At 33.4% G+C, this 19,045-nt stretch overlaps 1 long non-coding RNA gene across 2 annotated transcripts; it reads right to left on the bottom strand.

The window, feature by feature from the left end:
* Window positions 1-4,505: 4,505 nt before the first annotated feature.
* LOC124927175 lies at window positions 4,506-6,287 on the bottom strand. Of its 2 annotated transcripts, none has more exons than XR_007098392.1 (3): window positions 6,235-6,285; window positions 5,314-5,386; window positions 4,506-4,813 (listed from the first exon to the last, which is right to left on the bottom strand). It is a non-coding gene; the product is annotated as an uncharacterized LOC124927175 (long non-coding RNA). The 2 variants fall into 2 exon arrangements; XR_007098391.1 differs by having other exon boundaries at window positions 4,507-4,813; window positions 6,250-6,287.
* Between the last annotated feature and the right edge of the window lie 12,758 nt (window positions 6,288-19,045).

Consider the following 19,045-nt stretch of genomic DNA (forward strand, 5'->3'; position numbering starts at 1 on the left):
CCGATATAGTCTACTTGGAGCAGTTGTCTGTCACATTATTCCAGACAGCCAAATCATTAGAAGACAAAACTGTATGTTGATTGCTTCTTGAAAATCATTAATCCAATTAATGTTATGTTCACCTAGTATTAGAGTACAAACAAAATCAAAGGATATCCCAAAACTGTACTACACTGATCTTCAACAAATCAAATTCAAGAAACGACGTACTATCAAGGAAATATATCCGTTGAAGAAGAAGAATATGACCGTTGTCATATTCCTATTTAAGAGAACAAAGTTCAACCGGATAAAACACCCTTGACAACCTTTTACAATCTTGCTCACGTTCATTTGACATACAGCTTTCACATCTTGCTATCAAATTGTTCAAGCTTTCAAAATAGTGTGTGTTAGAAACTCAAGTGTATTACAATATCATCTATTATGTATAAGTGGTGAGTATTATAAGTTGACAGAATCTGTTTTTGTTCAACAGAGTAAGTTTATTAAAGGGTCGAAAACGAGCAGTCATTAAGCCTCGGTTGTTCGACTAAACCTATGTGCGTTGTAAACCGATTGAATATTCTAGTGAATATTTTTCTCAAAGGTTTGAGAAGAAGGGTGACGTATGAATTTTATCTCCGAACATCCATAAATCATGTGTTGTCTTCTTACTACTTTATGTCCTCTTATTGCTGTCTAAACCGTACATTTGTTGCTTCAAGTTGAAACAAACACTTTCGCACTTGAACTCAGTAGAGTTTGTGACAACTTGTGAATAATAGAAACCGATATTAACCTCTAAAATGGTTATTATCAATCGGTGTGTGTGTAAGCGTTCACCTTTGTGAGACATCGGTCTCTTTTGACGATCCCGATCCTAACACCTGTTATGCCTCTGATCGTATTGTTACTCTTTGCCATCTCTAATTCTCCGTCCCCCTTTGCGTCTTCAATCCCTTTACTCTGGAATTTACCCTCATCTAATATTCGGTCAAAGGGATAAAAGACTACTCTGTTCCGTCTTACGGGTTCGGATACTGTCCAATTTTCGATAAATACAGGGTGTTGAAGATATTAAAACCTTGGAATCTAAATAGTAATAACCCTCCTCCTCTTCTTACTACTGAGATTTATACACTCGGAACCCTAAATTGGAGAGTTGAAGATGCTCTAATGGTTGTGTACAATTACTACGTTCCTACTTTCTTGAATGGATCTTTGCATTGGATGATAAATGAGGTTAGGACTATCAATTCTTATGGTTACATTAATAATGAGAAACAGACAAGTAGCTTTGCCTCCTCCTCTTGACATTGGGAGATATATAAAACAGATAAAAAAATAGTTACCCTTGGAGTGTTTGAAGGCTGGTTGAGTGTATTTGTGCTCAATTCAATTAAAAGATTAGATGTTTGGGACATGAAGGAGTACGGGGTTCGTGAATCATGGATGAGGGAGACTGTTGTGAAAATGTCACTCTTTTTCTTGTTAATCATTCATTTCCGGTGAATTACATTAATGATAGGGAAGATTTGTTGTTTTTAATGCTGGTTATGGTATCTTTACCCTAAACCAACTCGGTTCAAAATAATGAAACAAAGATCCCGACTAAACTGGAGGAACCTTTGCAGCAAGTGGTAGTGAGGTCAGTGGTGGTGATTAGTTTTGGGGTGAAGGAGGGGATACAATAACTCGAGGAGATGGTATAATTGGATTCAATTGGGAAGAGGAGAGAGAATCAGAGATGGTGGAGGGAAACTCTAGTTGCCAATGGAGGTTTTCCGTGGATTGAGGAGTTTTGACGATGAATTTGATAAAAATAAATAAATTAGAATTACAAAAATTTAATTAAGGGTAAAATTAATATATTAAATAAATAAAATACATAATAATTTAAACAAATATTACTAAAATTAACTAAAAGGGAGTCTTAAATATAAGAAATATTGTAAGTATAGTTCTTAAAATGATAAAAATAAATGAGTCGAAAGTTGAAATTTTTTAAAATAACAAATTTGACAATAAATATTAAATAATTTAAAAGGTATTACACACTTATATAGTAAATTTGTAAATACCCCCAAATATTTGATAGAAGAATAAGCTGATTGGCATCTTTGTTGGTTCAGCTTCAATTTTTATTGCCTCGGAATCTGAAAACTCATTGGAAATGTTTCCAATGCACCTTTGAAATTGCTGAGAATATCGGCAAAGAAAATTAAGACAAAAATTTTCAACATTGGCTTAAAAATGGTATTCATAAGGGCTTGAAATGTAATAAGCACATTAGTGATGCCGGAAGACATCACTATAAACTAAAAAAACTCAGTTGTTGTGCAAACTCTTCCAACAATTGGAGATTTGCTTTGACTGTAACTTCCAATAGTCCACGCAAAATCTCCAAGTCATATCATTTTTATGAACCAGAACAAAAGAGCTGAGAAATGACTTTGACGGTCACGAATGACCATCTTTTCAATTCAGTCTTTTATACTGCAGAGTATTGGGGATGTCTTTTCCTTCAACACAATATAATTTTCATGATCTCTATGAGGTAACTTTGTAACTGGCGAAAGAAGATTAGAAAAATTCTGAAGCAGCACAGTGAATTCTTAATATTGTTTCGTTTATTGATATTTTTCTTCAATACTGATGCAGAATGCCCTATTGCTTTTTTATATTACTAGAACAAGTGTCCCTTCAATCAGTTTTTGAACACATTTGACAATCTCGTTCCTTCTAAAAATTGCATTTCAATTTTGCTATAGCCTTAGAACTGTCACCCATCTCTCTGATGTCGTTGAATGTTATTTTCAATTTCTAGCAGTTCCAATGGATAACCCGTAATTTAATCCGGGTCCAAGCCAATAACTCGAACGCGTTCGGTTTGAGCAACCATTCAATTCTCAATATCATATCATAACAGGGCATTTTAAGAATATGCATCTTGACAGAATTCAACACTCCCAAACATCCCCTTGAATAAATTTATTTGAGCTTGTTAATGTTACTCTATTAGCCACTACCAGTATTAATGGACATTTATTGTGTAGGGTCTGCAATCTGGCTCAAGATACTTGAATTAACGAAGTTGTGTGTACTCTCTTGGTCAATAGAAATGGAGATCTATAAGTTGCTAAATTATCCCTTGTTTACATTTTTGAAAATTTCTCATTTCCCTCTATTGAGTGTATTGTTGGTTGGTCCTTGATTGTCCATTCTTCGGTCGGAGTCAAGTTCCATCAAGGTATACAACTAAGCTTTAAACTTATGTCCAGGGAAGAACTTTTCATGGCATGTATAACATAAGCATTTAAGCTTCTTTCTGTTACTATTTTAGGGTCGAATCTTGTGAGCAAGCGAAATGGTTTAATTCTTGATTGTTTTGCATTGTAGGTTAGTTTCGTTACTGCGTATGGAATTGGTAAAAGTGGAGGTCCTTTATTTACTAAAAATCCTAGGATCTTGAGTTCTTGGAATGTCGCTTCTTGCACATCCCCGGCTTCAATAGGCGAACCAAATTCAGATAAGCTCATAGATGCCCCCAGATCACTGCTCATCAACAAATCTGCGGGAAAGGTTGGTATTTTCTGCATCAAGTTTACAAATTTACAATTATCTTCTTGAATCGGTTCATTTTGTTTGAGTTGGATTAATTCCACGAAAGGTCAAAAGGTTTAGGTTCGAAATTTCTCAAGATTCTCCTTTTCAATTCTTGTTACTTAACCTCAACCTTCATGTCTTCTTCATCAAATCGTGGAAAGTCGATCTTGGTCAGCATGCTTTGTACTCTTATTTGGAGTGTACATCAAATTGATGTTCTTGTCGAGCATTTTCTTGTGTGATATCTCCTGGCTCTTTGCATTCTTGTTGCAGTTTCGTAATGCCTCGTACAAGGCCCCTATCTTTGCTTTTGTATGTATTTCCGATTGGGCATCAAATTTTCAATGGAGTTCCACAAGGCCCCTATCTTTTGTTGACGAGTCTCGTATTTATTGGGTTGTATGGGTTTAAAAATATTGTTGTGTCAGGAAGTTCTTAGATGCTTGAAAAAAAGAGGAACAGTAAAGAATAAGACATGAAGAAGATGGGATACTTTAAGAAGGTAATGAGGGACTGAGATATCATCATATATATATCCCTCAGCATTCCATCCCATCTCCTCTCCCTATATCTTATTATTTAGCCATTACATTAGTTCTTATTGAGTGGTAATATTACAGTATACATACGTACGACTCTTATTCCAATATATGATTGCTGCCTATTGCTACATTAGCAGATTGCATTAAACTGAGGGGAATGTCTAACTACTAGGCGAGATTAAAATTGTGTCAACATATTCATTCATAGCTTATTACTTCTCCTATTCGTCCTATTTGTAATACTACTAAATGAACTAACTGTAAAAAAATGAAGGAGAAGAAATTGATATATTTTCCGATTGATTTGGAATGCTAAACTATTAGAATGGAACAATAATTCATAAGAAAATAAAATAGACTAATTAAATAGAGAATATTTGTTGAAAGACACAACTCAACCACTTGAGTTCAAACTAGGAAAAAAAATACAGCCAAAATGAGGAGGTCACGAAGATCTTGATTCAACAAAAAGGTGGATTTAGAGACAAACACCGAAAAGTAGGACAAAGTCAAAAGATCTGCATAGTTTGAGATGTGGAAAGTGTGTAGAATGACAGTTGTTGGATTACCATGACGGAGCAAAAATCTTCTAGTGGCACAACACTTGAATATATGCGGTGATGTGCATAGTGGCGTCGTGGAGTGTAATGACAGCCGCTGAATTGCCAAGATGGGAAAACAATCTGCAGAATATATGCGGAGAGGAGCTAAAAACTAGTCAGTTGATACAAAAGAATGAAAAACACGGCCACAAACAGCACAATATTGTCAAGGGAATTAGTCCCTTGGAAAACCAAGATGCAATATGTTGTTTCCAGATATAGTGTTGAAGTCAAATATAGGGCTTCTCTCTAGAAATATAAGGAGCTATCTGGATAGACGTGTACTCATTGAACTGGTATTACCAATGAGTTGTTTTGTGTCCAGTCTTTGCACATATTGGGATCTCACCTTTTTTTTCTTTGTATTTATGTAGAGCTCCACTGTATCATATTATTCTATCAAAAATTGTTCTCTTCTAGAAAATGTAAGAATAGTTTACTATACTTGATTCTATTATGCATGAACTGCAATTAAAAAAGGAGAAACTGAAATAGAACACCAACTAATGCAAAATGTGCGTGGAAACTACATCGACAAATCATTAGCTGCTATTAGAGAAAAAGCAAGTGAAAAGTAATACCTTTAACATTTCTTCTTCGCAAGTTGCCCAAGGATCCATTCTACGTCTTGATAGTGGAATTGAAGGATAAATGCTGTAAATGGAAACAAATTGTATTAAAGACAAATACTTAGTTGTCTTAAAAAATACATCATTTTACGCAAATGATGTAGATATGTGAACCCCACACTTCAATGTGTACTAAAGATAAATACACAATTGTCTTAAAAAAACAAGGATAACAACCAATAGTTGTGGGTTCATGTGGCAACTAACCGAACAAATTGCAAAGGCATTAAATTTTTTTCTAGAAATTTGAATTGGGCCCACGAACCAATTTTAAATCTACTCCCTTGCACTTGAAATCATTCTACATGTAGCTTTATTTTGATAAAAGTTTTATCTTTTCAATAAAGATATTCAATAATTTAGATTATATTGGCAAGAAATAAAGTTCTAATAATTATATTAACAATTGAAAAAAAAAAAGAGGCATGTCCAAGTGTGAGCATGCAATGGCCATGTAAGGCGAACATTTTTTCTTTGCCTAAGCACAGTTAGACCCAGTAAAGATTCTATCTTGACCCATTAAACTAGAAGTTAACTAGGCCTGAAGACAAAGTAGCACATAGCCCACACAAAACAACATACACCCACTTTACTATTAAGTTAATTTAAAAATTAAATGAAAAAGTGTAAGAAAATTGTTATAACTTGTAACTCAATTAACACATCATCATAAATTATAATAATATAAAAAATTACACTAAATATACTTAGAATTTAATTTTGGTAGTAACTACAGCAAAAAACATAAGTAGTAACTAAATTCAATACTAACATCAATAACTACTCTAAAAAACTTAATAATAGAAGTTAAGATTTCAAAGATCATAATGTAATTTAATATTTTGTAGAGAATCTTAAGAATTATACTTGAACCTTTTTTATTTTTACCAGGGGATTAATATTGTTCCTTTTCTTGTTCAACATAATAATCCTTCTTAGTAATCTATTCACCTCTCAGGTTATGTTCAGTTTCACACTCAGACCCAGCATGTGCCTCCTCTATAGGGGCAACCATTACACCAAATGATCCACAAGATGTCATTCTGCCTTCTTCAGATAGCTGATTGCGATCAAGACATGATTCCAAAGGTTCCTTTTGTTGCCCATGCTTCTTAGAACCACATTGTCGCTTATTATGAGTATACTGATCTTTTCCCTCCAAATCATATCTTTTTGAATTTCTTTTTGGCTGGGATTCATTCTTAAAACTCAAGTAATCAATCAGACCTTTCCTTGCTAAAGATAACTTTTTCTTTGCTTCAAGATGCTCAGATGTGGCATTGGAATGTGAACAAAATGGACAATAAAAGTGTCTACAATCATCAGAGAGCGCATCATAACCTAAGCAACTTGGGTGGGCCCCGAGTGTACAGGTTCTTGTACTGCAAATCAGCAACTGACCATCTCTGTTACACTTTATACAGAGATTAAACTCTGTCTTTTGAGTTGTTGAAAAATTATCTTCACTAAATGTGCACTGCCATTTCAGGAATCTTTGTTTTTCCATCTCAATATCAATCTTCTCATCATCAAAGCCATCACTATCGCCCTCAGTTTCTGCATCATCAGCACATTCCATTTTGGTTCTGTCACGGAGAGAACAAACTGATGGTCCTATTGGACAATCATTGTTTTCTTTCTTCGAAAATATGTTCTTTCCAGAACCATGATCATGGATATCTTCCTTAGACCTCAGTTTATCCAATTTATCAGCTTTGGATACAACTGTTGTTTTAGAATCTGTCTCAACCAAATTCTCTGACAGTTCAATTGAAGCAATTGTAGATAATAAGGTGGGTTCATTTTTCATGCTAGCAGCATGTTTAGCCTTCTTGGGAATATGTAAATGGGAATCACTCTCATCCTTAGGACTATTTCCATCATTGAGGTGTTCTGGAAATTTATCTTTTGATGTTGGATCAATCCTTTTGCACATAGAGGAAACATGGTTTATCTGTATTGGATCTTGGAGGCTCTGATTAGAATATGAAGATTGACATAAAGCCAGGTTTCCTTGCATTGAAATAACTTGGCCACTATGGACTCTTTGTTTAACTTTGAGTGGAACTGCATTGCTCCAAGCTTCATGATTATTTAATGAACCATTAAGAGATGTTTTGTTTTCTGATAGATCACTCTTTGACAATCTACTGCTCTTCTTCAAGGATTCAAGGATTGGATGACCTTCCCGAATTACATTTTTTATCTGTTTGTCAAAAAGAATAGATATATCTTGTTTATTTGAAAAAAACTCACAATATAGACATTTCCAATATTAATGATTAAGCACAGAGGAAGTGTCTATACCCGTTCTAAAGCACAGTTAGGCAAACTGCGTCTTTTATTCTGAATAAGGGTCTGAATATCAGAGTTCAAATCTGATCCCTCCTTTTTCACAGTAAACACAGAGAACTGTATTTCATGCATATAAGTTAGTTAGATGTTTGTTTATTGAGGAGACAGCTGAAACTAGAATACCTGCATTGCATTGCACTTGGTTTCTCAATAACCGAAAACACAGTTTACGGAAATCAACATACCTTATGTAGCAAAATTTGACGAATATCTTCATGATCCGTTAATCGATCGATTTCAATGTTAGGAATTGGACCAGTTAAAGGAGCATTAAGATTTCCACGCTGTTGTACCTGAAAATCTTCCAAGCTTTTCAAAAGAAGGATGTTTCTAGCATCTTTTCCTACATCATCAGTTATTTCAGGTGTCTTCGCAGCTAAATCTGAAAACCATAATTGATAATATCAATAATATAATTTTTTAAGCCCTAATAAAGGAGCTAAGACAATAACCAAGAAAACTGAGAAAACAGATCATTTTAGTGAGTTAACAACTTCGCACGTACCAGTTAATACAAGACATATCAATTTCCTTCACTTTTGCTAAGGCTTCAATCACCCAAATCCATGGAAGGGTGGAAGAAGCAGAATGCTCGGTACCCATTAGTGTGTATGATTGTTTCAGAAGTTTGCTGGACCAAAAAAACCACATTCCAGTCTCAGATCATTGATCTATAATATATTTTCAATTTTTGATTATATATGTATCAATAATATAAAGGGGGGAAATGTGGCAATCACAATGTAAGCCATATTTGTGAACCGATAACTCTTTAATGAATAGACAGTATTAGTTGAAGCCTTAACTGGCCAAAGGAATTTGCAGTAATCATATCTATTATTCACATAAACATCTTCAATCTAGAATCTGATTATACCATGTTCTACGCAGGTATATTATTGACCTACTAGTGCAATGCAAATCTTAATGTATATTTATTAATCAAGATGTAAAAATGTGTTCATAGTATTCTTTTGTTTGAATTTAGTTAATACTTTCGCATCTTCAATATCTATCAATGTCAATTCTATTCCTATACTGAATGGAAATAACTTTAAAATTGGAAGGAAAATGTTTTTATTATTCTCAGATGTATGGATCTAGACCTTGCGCTTCAGATTGATCGACCCACTATTACGGATCAAGGTACCCTTGTTGAAAAACATGACCCTAAAAAGTGGGAAAGATCAAATCTCATGTGTTTAATGATCATTAAACGAGGAATTCTAGAAACATTTAGGGGTGATATCTCTGAAGTCACTAATGCTAAAGAATTCATTGAGGAAATTGAGAAACGTTTTACAAAAAAAACAATAAGGCTGAAACTAGCACGCTTCTTGTGAGATTGACCTTAATGAAGTGTAAAGGAAAAGGAAATATAAGGGAGTACATTATAAAAATGTCTCACGTTGCTTCAAAACTAAAAACACTAAAGTTATAGCTTGGTAAAAGAATTAAATCTGTCAGATCAGACCATGGTGGTGAATACCATGGTCGATATAATGGATCAGGAGAACAACGTTCAGGACCATTTGCTAAATTCCTAGAGGAATGTGGAATTGTACCTCAATACACTATGCCAGGTTCTCCTCGCATGAATGGTGTATCTGAGAGACGAAATAGAACTCTTAAAGATATGGTAAGAAGTATGATTTCTCATTCTACTTTACCGAAATCTCTCTAAGGAGAAGCAATAAAGACTGCAGCATATATATTCTCAATAGAGTTCCAACTAAAGCAATAGCTAAAGCTCTTTATGAGCTTTGGACCGGTAAAAAGCCAGTCCTAAAGCATTTTCATATTTGTGGATGTCCAGCAGAAGCAATGCCTTATAAGCCAAATGAAATGAAATTGGACTCCAAAACAGTTAGTTGTTACTTTATTGGATATTCTGAGAAATCAAGGGGTTATAAGTTTTTTGTTCCCACGAATAGAACTATTTTTGAGACGGGAAATACGGTGTTTTTTGAGGATATTGAGTTTGAGGGGAGAAATACTAAGGAATTTGTATTTGAAGAGGAATTTGTTCAAATTCCTACAATTGCTAATAATGATAATCATGAATTTATTTATGATATTAATCAAGAAGCAATTCCAGAACTTCAAGACATTAATACAAATCTTCCCATTGAAAACAAGGTAAACATTCCTGAAGAATAAACTCAACAACCTCAAGAACAAATACCATTACGGAGATCCATGAGAGAAAGGAGAAATGCTATTTTAGATGACTATATTGTATTTCTCCTAGAACATGAGGATAGCGTTGAAATGATGGAAGATGATTCTATCAACTTACACCAAACAATGCATAGTTCTAATTCTCATAAATGGATTATTGCCATGAATGAAGAAATTAAGTCTATAAAAGACAATGACGTTTGGGATCTAGTCTAATTACTTAAAGGTGCGAAACCTATTGGTTGTAAATGGATATTTAAAACCAAAAGGGATTCAAATGGTGATGTAGAAAGATATAAGGCACGTCTTGTTGCAAAGGGTTTCACTCAAAGGGAATGTATTGATTTTACGAACACATTTTCCCCTGTTTCGACAAAGGACTCTTTTAGGACGACCATTGCATTAGTGGCGCATTTTGATCTTGAGCTACACCAAATGGATGTTAAGACTGCGTTTCTAAATGAAAACATTGATGAAACAATTTTTATGAACCAACTAGAAAATTTTATAGTGGGAGATCCAAACAAATAATTTATAAACTAAAGAAATCTATCTATGGTCTCAAGCAAACTTCTCGTCAATGGTATCACAAATTTCATGAAATTATTATCTCATTTGGTTTTGAGAGTAATTTAATTGATGATTGTGCATACCACAAATTCAGTCGGAGCAAACATATTTTTCTGATTTTATATGTCGATGATATATCGCTCGCTAGCAATGATACATGCTTACTATATGAATCTAAAAGATTTCTTTCAACTAAGTTTGAAATGAAAAATCTTGGTGATGCCTCTTTTGTATTAGGAATTCAGATACATCGAGATCGTTCTCGAGGTATACTTGGATTACACTGGTAAAAAAATGACCTTTACCGACAGAAATTACCGAAGGTTTATAAAATTCTCCTAATTGATCCCGAGAGGAACAAATCTTTCGTTATTGAAAATAGATTCTGAGAGGTGTGTAAAACTCTCGGTTTTGATTATTAGTACCGAAAGTTATGCTAATAACTCTCGGTTTTGACATTCCCAAAAAATGGAAAAAAATTCCAAGTGTTGGAAGTTGGTTAATTGCGAAGGTTATTCCAAAAACTTTCGGTTTTACCTTCCCTGACATGTTTAAATACGAAGGGTTTCCATTAAACCGTCAGAATTGACTCATCCCATAAAATTGAAAAAATATTCTAAGTTGGAGAATGATTAATTGCGAAGGTTATTTGAAGAACTTTCGTTTTTACCTTTTCCTGAAATTTTTAATTGCGAAGGTTTATCCTATAAACCTTCGGTTTTGACTCATCCAAAAAAAGACAAAAAATTAAATCCCGTGATTCTTATTACTAAAGGTTTTTCAATAAACCTTCGGTTTTTAGATTAATCAAAACCGAAGGTTTATTGAAAAACCTTCGGTAAATAACTTTATAAATACAAACCCTAACCCTTCTCTTTTTCATTCGCCTCTCTCCTTTTTCTCTCTCTCCCGCGACGCAGCCGCCTCCGACGCTCCTCTTCTTCTCTGTTCCAGGTTAGTTTTTTATTTGTTATTTGTTTTTGTTCTTATTCCGTTCCAGCTTCTTTGCCTTGATTTATTTGTTTTTTTTTGTTTTGTTAATTATTAAATTTAGATTTGTTATCATTTAGTTTATATTATCTAGATTTATGCTAATTTAAATTATTTGTTTGGTAGTTTAATTTAGATTTGTTATTGTTTAGATTAGATTTAGGTTAGTTTGTTAAATATATATGATTTTGTTAGATTTTGTTAAATGAATGATATATTTTGGTTATTGTGTTTGATATATATATATATATGAAATACATTTAGGATGGGTGAGTCATGGATGAGTATTCAGCTTACACCAGAGAAACTGTCCCGGTCATACCAAAATTTGCTAGCACAATCAGAAACTGCGGCATGTGAGGAAGAGGTGAGAAAAATGACGCTGGAAATAGAGGAAATCCGATTGAGGGATGCGGAAAAATGCCAAATGCTTTATGAAATTAAAGCGGTCAGGGCTGAAATGACGCAAAAATTGGTGAATCTTGAACAACAAATTGAATTGTTGAAAAGGCATAATCAACCACCCCCTCCTCCCCCACATCTACTAATTAATTTCTCGATTATCTTGTTGATTAATTATGTATTATCTTATCCGTACGAATGATAACATTTTGGTGTGTTTTGCTTTCATAATTATGAATTATTATTATCCTTTAATTTGATTTTGGTTTATTAATGTTGTTTAGGGTTTCTTTTCCTTTATTTATTATATTGCCTTTATTTGATAAAATTATAGAACATATTATCTTTTAAACAAAAAAATAGGGGTAATTTCGAAGGTTTTCAAATAAACCTTCGATTTTGACCTATGTTTTAAAAAATCCGAATGGTCAAAACTGAAGGTTTTCAAATAAACTTTCGGTTTTGACCATTGTTTAAAAAAAGATGAAAAATTTCTAAGTGTTGGGAAGGTTCAAAACCGAAAGTTTTCAAATAAACCATCGGTTTTGACCCTTGTATAAAAAAAGATGAAAAATTTCTAAGTGTTGGGAAGGATCAAAACCGAAAGTTTTCAAATAAACCTTCGGTTTTGACCATTGTTTAAATAAAACAGAAAAATTTTCTAAGTGTTGGGAAAGATCAAAATCGAAAGTTTTCAAATAAACCTTTGGTTTTGACCATTGTTTAAAAAAAACAGAAAATTTTTCTAAGTGTTGGGAAGAATCAAAACCGAAAGTTTTCAAATAAACCTTCGGTTTTGACCCTTGTTTAAAAAAAGATGAAAAATTTCTAAGTGTTGGGAAGGATCAAAACCAAAAGTTTTCAAATAAACCTTCGGTTTTGACCATTGTTTAAAAAAAACAGAAAATTTTTCTAAGTGTTGGGAAAGATCAAAACCGAAAGTTTTCAAATAAACCTTCGGTTTTGACCATTGTTTAAAAAAAACAGAAAAATTTTCTAAGTGTTGGGAGAATCAAAACCAAAAGTTTTCAAATAAACTTTCGGTTTTGACCCTTGTTTAAAAAAAACAGAAAATTTTCTAAGTGTTGGGAAGGGTTAAAACCGAAGGTTTTCAAATAAACCTTCGGTTTTGACCCTTGTTTAAAAAAAGCAGAAAATTTTCTAAGTGTTGGTAAGGGTTAAAACCGAAGGTTTTCAAATAAACCTTCGGTTTTGACCCTTGTTAAAAAAAACAGAAAATTTTCTAAGTGTTGGGAAGGGTTAAAACCGAAAATTTTCAAATAAACCTTCGGTTTTGACTATTTTTTAAAAAAACAGAAAATTTTCTAAGTGTTGGGAAAGGTTAAACCGAAGGTTTTCAAATAAACCTTCGGTTTTGACCCTTGTTTAAAAAAATAGAAAATTTTCTAAGTGTTGGGAAGGGTTAAAGCCGAAGGTTTTCAAATAAACCTTCGGTTTTGACCCTTGTTTAAAAAAAATAGAATTTTTTTTAAGTGTTGGGAAGGGTTAAACCAAAAGTTTTTAAATAAACCTTCGGTTTTGACCATTGTTTAAAAAAAACAGAAAATTTTCTAAGTGTTGGGAAAGATTAAAACCGAAGGTTTTCAAATAAACCTTCGGTTTTGACCCTTTTTAAAAAAATAGAAAATTTTCTAAGTGTTAGGAAGGGTTAAAACCAAAGGTTTTCAAATAAAACAAAGGTTTTCAAATAAAACCTTCGGGTTTGACCCTTGTTTAAAAAAAACAGAAAATTTTCTAAGTGTTGGGAAGGGTTAAAACCGAAAGTTTTCAAATAAACCTTCGGTTTTGACCATTGTTTAAAAAAAGATGAAAATTTTCTAAGTGTTGGGTAGAGTTAAAACCGAAAGTTTTCAAATAAACCTTCGGTTTTGACCATTGTTTAAAAAAAATAGAATTTTTTTTAAGTGTTGGGAAGGATCAAAACCGAAAATTTATTTAAAAACTTTCAGTTTTGACCCTTGTTTAAAAAAACAAAAATTTTTCTAAGTGTTGGGAATGGTCAAAACCGAAAGTTTCAAATAAATCTTCGGTTTTGATCCTTCCCAAAAACATTCTGTTTAAGGTCAGGACCGAGAGGTTTATTCAAAACTTTTGCAAATACCCATCAAAACCGAAAAGTTATACCATTAACTTTCGCTGTTACCACTTCATAATTATTTAAATTAATTGGTTTTTACCTACTAATCCAGACTCCTAAATAATCTAATCAATTGTGGGTTATTTTTTTAAAATTAAGATTGTGTTTAATGTTAAAATGTTTATTATTGTGTTTGATTATATAAAAAAGTGTATATATGTTTGTGTTTGATGATCACATGAATGTGTATAAAGTTTGATCATATGGATTGTGTAATGTTTTAAAGTTATCTAATGTGTTAAATTATTGTTGTTCAAGGTCATTAGAAGATTAAAAATCAAATAATTTCACAATTTTTGAAATGGTAATTCCGAGAGTTAATAGTAAAACTTTCGGAAATACCCATCAAAACCGAAAGTTATACCATTAACTCTCGGAATTACCATTTCACAAATTGTTAAATTAATTGGTTTTCTAATTTCCAATCTAGATTCCTAACTAATATAATCAGGTGTGTATTATATTTTAACAATTAAGATTGAGTTTAATGTTAAAATCTTCATTAATGTGTTTAGAGAAGTGCATATGAATGTTTATGTAGGATTATCCTATTTATTTGTGTAATTTTTGATCATATGGATTGGGAAATGTTTTAAGGATTTCAAATGTGTTAAATTAATGTTGTTCAAAGTTATTAGAAAGAGAGAAATCAAATAATTTAACAATTTGTCATGTTGTAAAACTAAAGGTTAAATATATAACTTTCGAAAATATGCATCAAAACCGATAAATATACCAAAACCTCTCGGTTTTTGTATTTAAATTTAATTGTATATATGTCAAAACCGAGAAATTCAGAGACATCTCTCGGAATTTAAATAATCAAAACTGAGAGTTTTCATATAACTCTCGGAATTTTAATAATCAAAACCGAGAGTTTTCATATAACTCTCGGAATTCATTTATGTTAATAAAAATCGAGAGTTATATGAAAACTCTCGGAATTAATTAATTAAATACCGAGAGTTTTCATATAACTCTCGGAAATAATATTTTTAATTAAAAAAAGACCTTTCTTTCTCACTTCCCCGTTTCTTTTCTCTCATCTCTCTTTCTCCCCGCTTGTTTTCGCCCGCGCCGCCAACAAGAAGACGACTCCCTCCCGCTGAAGAAGACGACGTTGCCCGTAGAAGACAACGCCGCCCACACACCGCCCTTCTTGAAGCCGCCTCCGCCTGAAGAAGACGTCGCGAATCCGGTTGAAGATCTGCCGCAGCGCCTCCGCCGCCCGTCTAATTGAAGGTAAGCTTTCAGATTTTAGGTTTAATTATTTAGATTGATTAATGTTATATATATATGTTAGAAAAATTAAGTAAGTTAATTTTAAATCGGCCAACGATTACAAGTTTTGAATATTTATTCTAAATAATCAAAAAGGGAGTAATTGTTAGAAAATAAACCGTTAAGTCATATCAAGTATATTAATTGGTTTAAATATAACAAGAAGGTGTTGTAGCGTAGTGGTAAACACCCATGCCTGTCACACATGTGACCACGGATCAAATCTCACCGACAGCAAATAATATTTAAAGTTTTGCTATTTCAGGGAAGCTGAGCAAAATCCGAAATTTACTTATAGGCAAGATCGGCTCGACAATTTATACCGGCTTAGTCAACCGGAGTTCGGTCAACCGGTTCGGTCAAGAAGTTCAAAATCCGGACAGGTTCAACCTGTGTGTAGAAATCCGGACATGTTCAACCTATGTGCAGAAATCCGGACAAGTTCAAGTTCAGGACCGGTTGAGTTGTAAACCGAAAGAACGGTCAAGAAATCTAACCGGATGAATATCAAACCGGTTAACCTGAAACTATGAAAAACCTGAAGTCATCCGGTTAACCTGAAGCTATGAAAAACCTGAATTCATCCGGTTAACCTGAAGCTATGAAAAACCTGAAGTCATCCGGTTAACCTGAAGCTATGAAAAATCTGAAGTCATCCGGTTAACCTGAAGCTATGAAAACCTGAAGTCATCCGGTTAATCTGAAGCTATGAAAAACCTGAAGTCATCCGGAACAGGTAAAGAATTCAACCGGTCAAAGAACTCAACCGGTTAAGAAACTCAACCGGTCAAGCAATCAAACCGACCAGAAACATGACCGCACAAAGAAAGACAGGATCGATCAAAACTGAAGGCCGGAAACACCAGATAGTCGGTCATTAACCAACCAGAAGCCAAAGAAATAACCGGAAGCCATCCGGTTAACACAGATAACTGACCAGCATAAGAAGATACTTCGGGTATGAAAAACCTGAAGTCATCCGGAACAGGTAAAGAATTCAACCGGTCAAAGAACTCAACCGGTTAAGAAACTCAACCGGTCAAGCAATCAAACCGACCAGAAACATGACCGCACAAAGAAAGACAGGATCGGTCAAAACTGAAGGCCGCAAACACCAGACAATCGGTCATTAACCGACCAGAAGCCAAGGCAAATAACCGGAAGTCATCCGGTAAAAACAAATAACCGACCAGCACAAGAAGATACTTCGGGTATCTTTTGAGAATGATACTAAAGGAACAGACTGAACATTTCCATATTCATACAAGTCTGAGGAAAGTCTGCAGGCTGCAAAAGACAGTCCTACAAGATCTTTCTACTTCAGGATAAATCAGAAAGGAAATCTTTCAAGTACAGACAACTGTCTAACCAACAGTCACCATATTGAGTAAAAGACAAACCTGGCAGGTTTGTCTTACACACTGGAAGAACGGACTGCCAAGTCTGTGAAGTTGACCGCCAGGTCTGAATCACTGAACCTCTGCTCAACCAATCAAATTCAAGGAAGTGAAATATGACCGTTAGCATATTTCACCTATAAAAGGAGCAGCTGAAGAAGAGTAAATGTGGGATACGTGGGACACAGTGAACAATTAATTTACAAGTGATAAGATTGTGTTCTCTCTCTAGAAAGCTTAAGTGCTAAGTTGAAGTGTGTATTTACAATTTCGGTGTAAATTGTACGGGTGTTATTGAGCAGGAAATAAGTCTCGATCGGATTGTATTTGTATTTCTTAGTGAATATCCTTCTCGCGGTTTCGAGAGGAAGGGGTGACGTAGGAGTTTTATCTCCGAACATCCATAAAAACTTGTCTTGTTATTTACTTTCTTCCTGATTTACTTTATAACCGAGCTGTACTAAACTACCTACATCACTTTGACCGACTCTACACTACCTAAACCGAATCATCAAGTTACAAAAACCGACCCATCAACTTCCAAACCTATCCTACTCAAAACCGGTTCTGCCTATCCTAAGAGTGTGCCGCTTCAACCTGAAACAAACCTCTTCCGCGCTTGAACCTGGTTCAAGGGTTTGTGACATTTTGTGTAGTATTGAAACCCCGGTGTTAATTTCTAACAGGATTAATCACCACCCTTTGAGTGAGACGCGCTTACCGGCCTAACCCCGGTCCTCCAGCGGCAACCTAGATCCTAACAATATATATGTTAGATTAGGTTGATTGATCATGTTAGAATTGGTTAGATTTGGGTTGGAATTGTTAGATTTAGGTTGATTAATGTGAAATTTAGGTTATATGTTCAATAATTTGGTTAGATGTAGTTAGATTTGGTGAGATTGTGTTTGAAATAGGTTGATTCATGTTAGCTTTGGTTAGATTTGGTTTGAAATTGGTTGATTCATGTTAGATTTGGTTAGATAATTTGGTTTGATTTAAGTTTTATTTAGGTTAGTTTAGGTTTGAATTAGATTATATTTTCTTTGGTATATGATTTTTGTTTGATTTGGTTTGATTTTGTTTGATTTATGTTAGATTTTGTTTAATTTAGGATTATGGTTTGATTTTGGTTTGATTTTGGTTTGATTTTATTTTGATTTAGGTTAGAAGTTGTTTAATTTAGGGTTTTGGTTTGATTTTGGTTTGATTTGGTTTGATTTTGTATGATTTTGGTTAGATAATTTGTTTAATTTAGGATTATGGTTTGATTTGGTTTGATTAGATTTTATTTTGGTTTGATTGAGGTTTGATTTTGGTTTTATTTAGGTTAGAAGTTGTTTAATTTATGGTTTTGGTTTGATTGAGGTTTGATTGTAGTTTGTTTTTGGTTATATTGAGTTTGATTTATGGATAATATGATATATATTGAGTTTGATTATATTTATTGTTATTAGGTTTCATCCACCGTCTATTGAAGATCGTCGAGCTTCCTCCACCTACAGTCGCCTCCTCCACCGTCGCCGCGCCTCTCCACCGTCGCCGCCGACACAACTGCTAAATAAGGTCAGTTTTAAATGTTTTTAATAATATTAGAATTATATTATTATGTTGTTAGGATTATATTGGATTTTAGTCATGAATTGAATCATGTTGATTTTGTTGAATTAGATTTGATTATGTTAGATTTGATTATGTTAGATTTGATTATGTTAGATTTGGTTTATGTATGAATGAATTAGATTTTAGGTTATAATTGAATTGTTTGGATTAGATTGGATTTTAGGTATGAATTGAATTGTTTGGATTGTGTATGATTGAAATATTGTTGGATTAGATTTGATTTTATATATGTTAGATTTGGTTTATGTATGAATAAATTATATTTTAGGTTAGATTTGCGAATTGCATTGTTTTGATTAGATTGGATTTTAGGTATGCATTGATTTTTTTGAATTATGTATGATTGAAATAGTGTTGTATTAGATTTGATTTTATGTTAGATTTGGTTTATGTATGAATAAATTATATTTTAGGTTAGATTTGCGAATTGCATTATTTTGATTAGATTGAATTTTAGGTATGAATTGAATTGTTTGAATTATGTATGATTGAAATAGTGTTGAATTAGATTTGATTTTAGGTTAGATTTATTGTAAGATAAATGGAAGCCTAAATATGTAAATAATAATGCGGGTTGTTTTCCATTTTATTAGAAATATGGAAGTACCCGATAAAAGCTAGATGACCTTACGTCGAGATCATCCAGATTACGAGGAAGGTGTTGACAAATTACTCGAGTTTGCTGTTAGGAGTACATCCCGACAAACCGTGAAATACTTGAACACCC

This window comes from Impatiens glandulifera, chromosome 2 (genome assembly GCF_907164915.1).
Source record: "Impatiens glandulifera chromosome 2, dImpGla2.1, whole genome shotgun sequence".
NCBI lineage: Eukaryota > Viridiplantae > Streptophyta > Magnoliopsida > Ericales > Balsaminaceae > Impatiens > Impatiens glandulifera.